This window comes from Rattus norvegicus, chromosome 2, assembly GCF_021556685.1.
Source record: "Rattus norvegicus strain SHRSP/BbbUtx chromosome 2, alternate assembly SHRSP_T2T, whole genome shotgun sequence".
In the NCBI taxonomy this organism is placed as follows: Eukaryota; Metazoa; Chordata; class Mammalia; order Rodentia; family Muridae; genus Rattus; species Rattus norvegicus.
The window spans coordinates 212,196,816-212,207,821 of record NC_141535.1 but is presented as its reverse complement, the minus strand read 5'-3'; the positions used below and the strand labels follow the sequence as shown (position 1 = coordinate 212,207,821).

Here is an 11,006-nt window from a genome sequence, read left to right as displayed (position 1 = left end):
TCTAAAGCTATGTATGAATGCTCCCTCTCTACCCACACTCATAGCAGCATCATTCACAATAGTTAAACTGTGAAGAAACCCTTAGGTGCCCTTAGCGAGTAGATGGACAAACAAACGTGGTACAGATAGACAGAACACAGTATCCAGCCATAGAAAGGAAGTCTCACATTTATTATCTCATTAGATGAAGCCAGAGGACATAACTAACTGAAAGAAGCCTCCGGGGCCAGGGAAATGACTCAGGGAGACAGGAGACGGCTACATGAGCAAGACGTGCTGAGTTTAGACCCCCCAGGACCTACATAAAAGCAGTGTGTATCTGTAACCCCAGCAAGAGGGAGGCACAGGCAGGCAGACCTCCGGAGCTCATGGACCAGCTAGTCTAGCCTATAGGGAAGCTAACTCTTGGTTCAGTGGGAGATCCTGTCTCAAAGCGCAAAGTGATTGGGAAAGCTTTCTGGCCTCCATCCACGCTTGTACAAAGGAGCCCACATGAGCAAACACACACTCGCACACACACACACACACACACACACACACACACACACACACACACAAACACCTTTTAAAAGCTGGCTATGACGGTGATTGTTAAGTGATATGAATACATTACAATCCTTTTTTTTTCCAGAGCTGGGGACCGAACTCAGGGCCTTGTGCTTGCTAGGCAAGCGCTCTACCACTGAGTTAAATCCCCAACCCCTACATTACAATCCTTAAACAGAAAAATAAAATAATAGTCATAAACAGTTTATCTAGTCCCCAGATCAGTGGCCATTTATTTATTTGCTTGGGATGTGATGTCAAGTCAGACTACATTCTTTAGATAAGGAATTTAGTTTGCTTTGATATTTAGTGACCTTCTATTAACTCAGCACAGAGTTTCCAGATGTACAACACCCCAGTGCCTACCGAGAGCTCGCCGCCTGGCGCAGAGTAAGTGCTTTGGTCTATACCTGTACATTTTCCCAGTAAATGAACAGCAGCAAGGATGAACATGTTGCTGTAGACATTTGTTTAGAAGGAGATCCCTTTTGAAGCTGAGAGAGCTTAAGTTTTTCAAGACCCTGGAAAGGGACTTAGCTGTATGTTTTTGTTTGTTTGTTTGTTTGTTTGTTAACAAAGTCTTTTAAATGCATTGCACTTATTTGTGTGTGTGCGCACATGTGAGTGTGTGTGTGCACATGTGTACGTTTGTGTGTGTGTGCACATGTGAGTGTGTGTGTGTGTGTGTGCGCGTGTGTGTGTGTGCGCGTGTGTGTGTGTGTGCGCGCACGAGCGTACTCGCTCGCACTCATGCAGGTCAGGGTACAGGTATGAAAATCAGAGGATAATTTTCAGGAGTTGGCACTCTTTTTTCATCATGTGGGTCCTAGAGATCAAACTCAGACTTTGAGTTTTGTTTACTGTGTCCTCACAGAGACGTATATTCACAGAAAACTCGAAAATGTCAGCTTTGCCTTCCTTTTATCAAAGAAGACTTCCAAAGACTTACAATTGCTAGGCCTCACAGTGCTTGGACCAAGGTCTGCCTTCTGTGGCTCCGCTGCCTTGTAGATAGCATACAATTATTTACTGTCTCTTGGATGAAGACAGTGGATGTATTAGCTGCTTTCTTTGTTGTTGTGACAAAAAAAAACAAGTGAGGAGAAGCACCTTGAGGCAGGAAGGATTCATTTTAACTCACAGTTGGAGGAGACACATTGTATCATGGCAGCGGGAGTGTGAGGCAGTCAGTCACATTCAGTCTGCAGTCAGGACACTGAGGGAGACGAAAGCTGCTATTTGGTTTCCTTGCTTTTTACTCTGCCAGGACCCCAGCTTGTAAGGACACCATCTACATTTAGGGTAGATCTTTCCAGCTCAGTGAGCAAACCTAGAAATGTCCTCACAAACATGCTCAGAGGCATCTTGAGGTGATCCTGGATCTTGTTGAGTTGACAAGATTAATCATTACACTAGGTAGCTGGTCACAGCTACCCCGAGAGAGAGGGATAGGTAAGGATTTACCAATCTGGATGTTGGAGACTGGGTCTACAACCTCACAAGTCTGGCTTAACCTAGCCCCATTGCAGGCCAAATTAGGTATGACCTTGTTCAGCACGGTCATCTCACCTGGTGCAAGTTCAGAAACAGCGATGCGATCTTTGAACATGGTTGTTGTTTCAAATGATTTGAGGGAATACAAAACGGTCGGGCTGAAGAGGGGAGAGACAGGAACGGAGATGCCATTCCACACTACGGAAAAGTCTCCCTCCCTCCCGGGCTGAGAGCTTTGTCTCCACGTTGCTTTCACTTATATCTAGGACTTAGTCGACACTGGGGTCCCCATGTCTATTCTGAAGGCTCTAAGTCAAAGGGCAGAAAGGAATCTTTCCTGTAAACATCCTCTGGGCCCCTCCCGGAAAAGGTGAGCAGCAGTCACTACATCCTCTCTTTATTCTGAGTCTTGGAGCTTTTATTTTTCCTGGGCCAATAGGAAGAGGGAACTGGAAATGTCACCGGATTGAAAACATCCTCCTGTGGAGGCTCTACTCTGGCTTAGAAACTCATCCGTATACTTCACAACCCAGCCATGAAGACATTGGGAGTGGGAAGGCTTGGGTCTACCCGTTCCGGAAACACTCACACACACACACACACACACACACACACACACACACACACACACACACACACACACACACGGAGGCCTCCTCGACGAGGCTGCAGCTTCAACCCGAAGGCAACCTCCACCCTGCTCCAGCTTCTTGTGTCCTCCTGCAATGTTTTTGGCTTTTGATCAGCCAGCTGGCCAAACCTCAGGGTCACTTCTGTAACCCGGTTCTCCGGCCCATCCCATGAATCACCAAAAGCCACAGATTTTCCTTCCTGTTAGTATCCAGAATCATTTGCCGGTTTCCATTGGCTTTGTTGATACTTTGTTTTGGGCACTTCTCATTTTAGGTCTGAGATGTTGCAATTGCTTCCTGGCTGAGCTCCTGGCCTTCAGAAGGGCTCCCTTCTGAAAGTGGATTTGCCATTTAACGGAGCAGTCCTAAACTCCAGGCTACCTTGCTTGCATAGAGAGACCCGTTGCAAATGATCGTACTTGATTTTATCTTTGCAACTTTACATTTTCAGTCTGCTCCAAACCCTCTCCATTTTATACTCAGTTGCCAGGGTAATCTTCAAGGAAAAGAATAAAAAGACTTTATCTTTTGGGGCAGTCTGAGTTTACAACAGAACAGAAAAACAAATTCAGGCTTTCTGTGTACGTCCTATCCCACCACTTCATAAAACCTCCACACTATTGCCACTCCGTCCTAAGGAGTACATTTGTTAAACGAATTAACCTAAGTTCATCAATTTAGATAAAGATGCATTTTTGTGGGGTAAAGTGGCAGGGTCTGTGCTCAAAATACATTACATTTGCCTGAAATTTTCCTTATGTCATGTAAGCTAAAAATAGTTTTAAAACGCTAAACCTTGATAAAGTAGCGCTACATTGTATCACTTTCTACTTTAAAACTTGCAGCTGGTTAGGCAGGTGGTGGTGGTTCGTGCCTTTAATCTCAGCACTCCGGAGGCAGAGACAGGTGAATCTCTGAGAGTTTGAGGCCAGCCTGGTCTAAAGCATGAGTTCTGAGATAGCCAGGGCTACACAGAAAAGCCCTGTCTCAACAACAACAATAAAACCCTTCCGGCTGTTATTAAAGTACTGCCCATTTCCCCGTCCTCAGGGTCCACATTAGACCTTTACTGCTCTCCTTGTTCTGCCCAAGTTGTACTCACCAATCTTATTTCCTACCAACCACGGGCTGAGGTGCTACCTGCTGACTTCCAGCCGGTGTCCCGACTGCCACATTTACACCATCTCCACCCTGACTGCCACATTCACACCATCTCCACATACACTGAATCTGCTCATCAAAAGTGGGCCAAGACCTAATATGGATGTGCATCTGCTCCCGGTCTGACCTTATAAATCTTACCGGGTTTATGCCATCTGGTCAGCCTGTCCCCCCTGGCTCTAATTCTGCCTGGCTCACAGCAGCTGTTTCTAGGAGGGGAAAGGGAGTATTATTAACTGAACCAGTAGTATTTTTTAAAAAAATCATAAAATCTAATATAGGGTTGTCAATTTTGTACTTTGACAAATAAGAACTTTTTTTTTTAAATGCTACTCTCATGATGATGCTATCAAAGAAAAATAATGTTTTCGCTTAACGTGAAGGGTGTCGCCTCAGAAGGATGGCCACTTGTATAACCGTAGCACAGTTAGCTTTGGAAAATTGACTCTGTTTCCAGGAGCGTGTGCTGTCTCAAGTAATGAAAACTGCTCTGACGGAGACCGGGCGTTTGGGAGTCGGCTTGCCAGCACTTTGTTCTCCTCACCACCTGCTTACTACTTAAGCACAAGAACCTGGGGGCACATTTTGCACTGTCAAGTCTTTATTTAACTTCTTGTGCACACATGTCATTTCCTCAACTACAAGGTATGCTTGCTTTATAAGAAGCCGGTAAAAGGACTGTGCCTTTAACTCTCCGGGGAGGCCCAGCAGAGAGAAAATGTTCCAGAAGTATTTGCTGAATGAATGAATCAGCCCAGGGTAGGCTTTCTAAGCCTGTGGTAACCCATAAATCCCATCTTAATGGAGTAGGGAGCACCCATCCTGAGGCGATTTCTTTCAACAGATTCCTCCAAAAAGAGTTAACCGGTACAAATTGCTTTGCTTTTGAGCGAAACCAGAAAAAAAATAATAATAATAAATCCCATATGAAAAGTAAACAGCTTCCTCCTCGAGGCGGTTACAAGCCTCAGCGAAGGGAGGGAGCAGAGAGACAAACACACCTTTTGTAGCTTGTCGTTTAACTGATCCCAGGTATTTAGGGCTTTGTGGACAGTCATGTGCACAGCGTATGCCTCTGGCCTAAAGTGCTTCATAGAACACTTGGCTTTCGATCGGAGGCTCCCGCCCATGTACCTAAGCCTCCACAGTATCCATTTGTCTGCTTCCCTCTACCTGTGTGGTTTTAAAAAAGAAAGAAGACAAAAGAGGAAGGGGAGGTGGGGGGCTGGCAGGCACAGCTTCTCCTCGGCCAAATCTTGGTCTTGGATCTGGAGTGGTTACAGAGCTGCATTGAAGAGTGTCTTTTGGATTTAAAACATTGCTTTCACTCGGCATCCAGAGTAAGCTCCCGAAAATAGATTAGGTGACACCACGCGGTGTGTAAAACATCCATTAACTTTTAATACGATCTCACTTAATCGCTATTGATGGAAAACCTCCTGAGTGCTGGACCCTGCTGTTGATGTTGGGGACATATTAGAAAACAGACAAAAACACCTTTTTTTTCTTTCTTTCTGAACAACTTATGCCTGGAACAACTGAAAGAAATATAATAAAGAGCAAATCATTGCTACAATAGAAAGCGACAGATGTGATGGAAACCACTTGGACAAAGGAAATGTAGCCATCCCACTGGATTGCACAGTCTCCCTAAAGCTAAGACTTGAAGGAGGTGGGAGCACACCTATAAGGCTATGTAGAGAAGGAAGTGACGTGCTGCAGCATGACATCACCTATGTTCTTTGCATGACATCACCTATGTTCTTTGCATGACGTCACCTATGTCCTCTGTCAGTTTGCACATGCATGCCCTCCCTCCTGCTCCCCTGCCACCCCTGCCACCCCTTTCCCACCTTGAAATGTCAAATAAATGACCATCCACTCAGTAGCCCCTTTTTCCTGGCTTTCACCAACAGCCTTCATCTATCTCTTGGGTGATCATATAAATGTCACCTCTTTGGGTGGGCTCTCTTTGTCCCCTACTATAACTTAAGAAAGCCTCCCACAGTTAATTTCATTACCCTCCTTTCAGACACTCAATAAACACTGTTGGAATGAATGGACCTAAAGGTTCAAGTAGGAAGGATGCTCTTTTTGAGGACAGCATCTTCACTGATAAGCTCCATGACTGAAGGCAGTCCTGGGGTTCGAATGGGAACTGTCCTCCTCAGGCTCCTGTGTTTGAACACTTGGGCTTCAGCTGGGGAAAGACTTAAGTCAGGCTTAGTTGGAAGAAGTGGGTCACTGGGAGCTGGCCTTGGGGTTTCTTAGCCTGGACCCACTTTTGTCCTTTCTCCTTCCCAACTGCAGGGGCAGTGTGACCTCTCACCTCAGGCCTTCTCTCAGCTTCAAGCCCAAGTATATCCTTCCTCCCTTTACCCTGTTAGGTATTTAGGCAAGGCAGCAAGGAAAGTAATGGGTAGAGGTGGAGGGAAGAACCTAGTAATAGTTTGCCCGCGTTTAAGTACAATAATCCTCAAATACAAGATTAAGGGGGAGGCCATAAAGCAGTGGTTCTCAAATTCCCTAATGTTGTGACCCATTTTTTTAAAATATTTTATTTATTTATTATATATGAGTACACTGTAGCTGTCTTCAGACACACCAGAAGAAGGCATCAGATCCCATTATAGATGGTTGTGAGCCACCATGTGGTTGCTGGGATTTGAACTCAGGACCTCAGGAAGAGCAGTCGGTGCTCTTAACCACTGAGCCATCTCTCCAGCCCATGTTGTGACCCTTTTAATACAGCTCCTCATGTGGTAATGAACCCAACCATATTTTTGCTGTTGCTTCATAATTGTAATTTTGCTACTGTTATGAACCATAATGTAAATACCTGGTATGCGGGATATCTGATATGCAGCCCCTCGCCACCCACACGTTGAGACTCGCTGCTGTAAAGGGTTAAATTGTGTTATGGGGAGCAGATTTTCTCCCTGCTTCAGCCTTTCCCCAGAGTAAAAGCTTTCTTCTGAGTGAAGCAAGCTTTGGGTCAACCCTTAGCCCAGATGGGCTCTTGCCCAGCCAGTGAAGGGTCACCATCCCAACTTCACGGGGATCCTGGTTTCCTCCACAGAAAAAGTCTATGTAACATAACAATACTGCACTTTTCTGTTGTCTTAGATCAGCATGCCTTTCAAATTATTCCATGCCTCAGATTTAAAGTAACTTAAAATAAATTTTTCCTAAACACTTTTTCACATTGACGAATCATTCCCTAAGTTCCAATTCTTTGGATAATTAAAACATCCTTCAGTTTTCTCCCACAACCATTCATACCTTCGTGCTTTTCTCTTGGTGGGATTCAAGATGCACTGCTTCATGACTGGGTACCTTGGCATTTGAGAACCCAGATGAGCAAGAAGGTGAGCCTCACTGTCCCCTCACACCGCTCTCCTGAGGCACACTATATCACCTCACCTTCTGGGCATGTTCATGCTGCACCCTCAGAAAAGGAGCAGTCTTCTCTCTGCAGACACGAGGACACAGAGGACTCCGAATGGATGGGCCTTGTTAATTTAGCACTGTTAGAGCATACCTCCAATATCCAGGCAGAATTCAACAGGACTGCCCGTTTCTTCTTTAAGCAGCGTGAAAATACATAGGCTCTTCTATTTCTTCAAATTTTTATTTCTGAATGGTTTTACTCCAGTAAAAATGTTTTTGTTCTTTTTTGGTTGGGTTTTGGGTTTCTCTTCTCTTCTTTTCTCCTCCCCTTCCCCGTCTCCTCCTCCTCCTCTTCCTTTCTCTTCCTCTCCCCCTTTCTTTGTGTACACATGTATATGTACACGTTCATGAGGTGGGGCAGGTGTGTGCACACATGTATAAAGGCGAGAGGTTGATGTCAGGCACCTTCTGCAATTGCTCTCTGCCTCACATTTTCAGGCAGTGTTTCCCACAGAACCTGGAGCTCCCTGATTGGTTGGAATCCTTGACTAACAAACCCCAGGGATCCTCCTCCTGTCTCTGCCTCTCCAGCACCAGGACTTCGATCTCAGGCTGCAGTGCCTGGCTTTTTATGTGGGTTAGGGTTATGAACCCAGACCCAACTGAGTCATCCCCCCAACCCCACTCCTCTAGTGGTTTTTGAGACAGGCTCTCATTATATAGCCCTGGCTAGCCTGGAGCTTTCTATGTAGACTAGGCTGTCTTCACACTTGCAGGGACCCTCTTGCCTCTTGAGTTCCAGGGCTATGCTACACCTAGTTTGTATAAAATTTACAATAAATAAATAAGCATGATTTCGCTTACTAAGCTCTTTGTTATAAGTGCCCATGTCATCAACCTAGCAATAGTCTCTCCTTGCCACACGTGTGGTATAGAAAATGCCATACAAATGATTTCATTAACATAAAGATTCCATTTAATCCCTGTCTGGTTTCAAACTATACCTTATAGGTGTCCTATTAAAAACATAATTGAGGATAAAAAAAAAAAACCCAAAAAACATAATTGAACCAAAAGAACTCAGTTGGAGCAAAGAAAAATAAGAGCAGGCCAGAAATCCAACCATAAAAACACTGCGGCTGCTGGACAGACCACAGACTTGGCTCTGGACAGACCACAGACTTGGCTCATAAGAAGAGAGCGGACCAGTTAGAGGACCCACAGTCTTTTGTAAGATACACAGCAGGGGCCCAGGAGCCTTGAGAGTTTAAAAAAAATTTTTTCCCATGCAGCCTCAAAAGGAACGTTTGGTGTTACTGAAAAATTTTGGACATCCTTTTTTTATTTTTATTTTATTTTACTTTATTTTGCTGCCAGATGATACCAGAGAAATTGGTATCTAAGCCTCTCGGGGTTCTTAGTTCATTAATAAAAATAATTTAAGAATGGACTCAAATAGAGGTGCAATTTTATTGGCATTTAAAAGTAAAGGCCAGGATGGGCAAGCTGTAAATCTCAGCAGCTGCCTAGAAGGGGGAGGGGGGAGGGAGAGGCATGTTTGGAGTGGAGGGAGAGGGGGAGGGAGGAGGGGGAGGGAGAGGCATGTTTGGGTTAACTGGCATGGAGGTTAGCCACATGGCTGCAGATGGTTAGCAACAAGGCAGGGAGGGAAGCTTTAGGGAAAGGGTAAAGGAAGCTCAAACCTCCAGAAGAAAGAAAGAAAGAAAGAAAGAAAGAAAGAAAGAAAGAAAGAAAGAAAGAAAGAAAGAAAGAAAGAAAGAGAGAGAAAAAGAAAGAGAAAGAGAGAGAGAGAGAGAGAGAGAGAGAGAGAGAGAGAGAGAGAGAGAACGAACTTAGGTTCTGGCCTGTCTCCAAAGAGATTCAGAAAAGAGAAAAAGAGCAAACTGCACCTTTAGGCGGAGAGAGTCAAAGAACCCCAGGCAGCTTAGACTGTACTAAGGGGTGGGGGCCCCTGGGAAGGAAAAGTATGCTATCTCAATCAAGGGATGATTATTCCGTCCATATTCTTAGTATCACCTACAGCGATCCTGCCTTCCTGGGGGTGGGCTTACCGTCCTGAAGGGTGGTCCCCTTCAGACCCACCTGACTGAAATGTTAGAGTGAGGATTCCAACCTCTTGACAAGAAGGACTAGGTTTCCCTTTGTGGGCATTTATTGATGCTGTGGTGTCACTCATGTCAAAAATAACATTTAAAGTGAGTGAGTTTCCACTCACTGTTTTCCATGTGTAAAATCCAGGAGCCTCAAGGTAGCACTGATTGTTGAACTAAGAGGATCTGCAACTGAGTTCTTCTGAGGTTGGACGAAATGATGCACTGTGAGACCTCTATTCTTTAATTATCCGAGTTGATCCAGGATAAGATTTAAAATACCTTAAAGAACTGAATGGCCGGGGCCAGTGAGATGGCTCAGTGAGTGAAGGGGCTTGCTGCCAAGCCTGGTGACCTGAGTTTGATCGCTGGAACTCAGACTGTAGAAGGAGAGAAGCAGTTCCCACAAGTTGTTCTCTCACTTCCGAACGCATGTCACGACACGTGCACACACAAATAAAAACAAGTAAGTAAATCAATGTATGGTTAAAAAGCATAGGACTACCTGCCTTCCTCTCTAAACGCCATATCTCCCATTAAGCTTACATAAGAGTGAGCATCCGCAATGTCAGGGATGAGGTTTTTTGGCAGCCACGTGTCGGAACTCTGTGCTGATTGGACACAGGATTGCACGTAAGAGCTTGGTATCCACTTGTAAAGACCAAGGCTCCAAACAAGCCAGATGCCTGCCTGAACCCATCCTTGGAAAGACACAGACCTAGGTAGATGTATCATAGGCAAGGGCTAGATGATCTTCAGAAAACAGTCCTCCTTTGCTCTCATCTGACAACGAACGATCAACCAGGGCTAATGGAGCACGGACACGGTCTGTGGCATCGGTGACAGCCACCCACCAACATACCGCAAATTCCCCAGATACAAACTTAGTTTTTCTATTACTCTGTTTTGTTGTTGCCATTGTTTACCTCCTCATCCTGTACAGCAGAGAGCTGAGAACTGACTGTAGAAACCAAAGTCAAAGACTTAAGGATGGGACTGAGTGGGACCCATTTAGCCCGCCCAAGGCTCTGGGTTCCAGTCTCCGCCACGAAAGAAAACAACAGGACCCAACATCATCCTGGGGAGAAAGTCATTTTGGACTTACGGCTGGGGTAGTGGGCTACTGATCCAGAATCTTATTGGGCTCCCTCTCAGTCTAGACAGTGTCACCACCAAGATGATTTTAAGTGCGTGCATGCATGGCAGTACAGTGTAATCACGCATGTGGGTGCCTGAGGTGAACCCTGGGTGCCATTTCTCAGCCACTGTGTTCATTGAAATAGGATCTCAATAAGTCTAGAGCTTTCTCATCAGGTTGGGCTGCTGATGAGCGAAACCCCTGGAATGTGGCTGTCTCTGCACCCTTAGCACCAGGAAAACAAGTGTACCTCCACCACAGGGCGCTGTTTCCCACAGCTTCCGGAATTTGGATAAGGGTCCTCAAGTCTACATAGCAAGTGCTTCGCTCTAACTAAGCTCTCTCCACGGCCCTTGGCTTTGGTTTTTAGAAACCATGCGCGGTTAGTTGGTGAGCTGTTAAAGTGAGTTGTACTTTCGTTACAATCCCTACCCAGCAATCTGATTGTTTTCGGTGTGGCTAAAGCATTACTCATGTGGCACCAATGGGAAAAAAAACGGTGATGATTTTCTCCCCCTATCGTGTTTTATGTGT

The 11,006-nt window shown here is 45.3% G+C and overlaps 1 long non-coding RNA gene across 1 annotated transcript in view; it reads left to right on the top strand.

The window, feature by feature from the left end:
- The first annotated feature begins 876 nt into the window (after positions 1-876).
- Positions 877-11,006, top strand: part of LOC134485959 (uncharacterized) — a 31,199-nt gene continuing 21,069 nt past the window's right edge. Inside the window, exon 1 of the long non-coding RNA XR_015676859.1 lies at positions 877-936. This is a non-coding gene — a long non-coding RNA (uncharacterized LOC134485959). The remainder of the gene's footprint in view (positions 937-11,006) is intronic.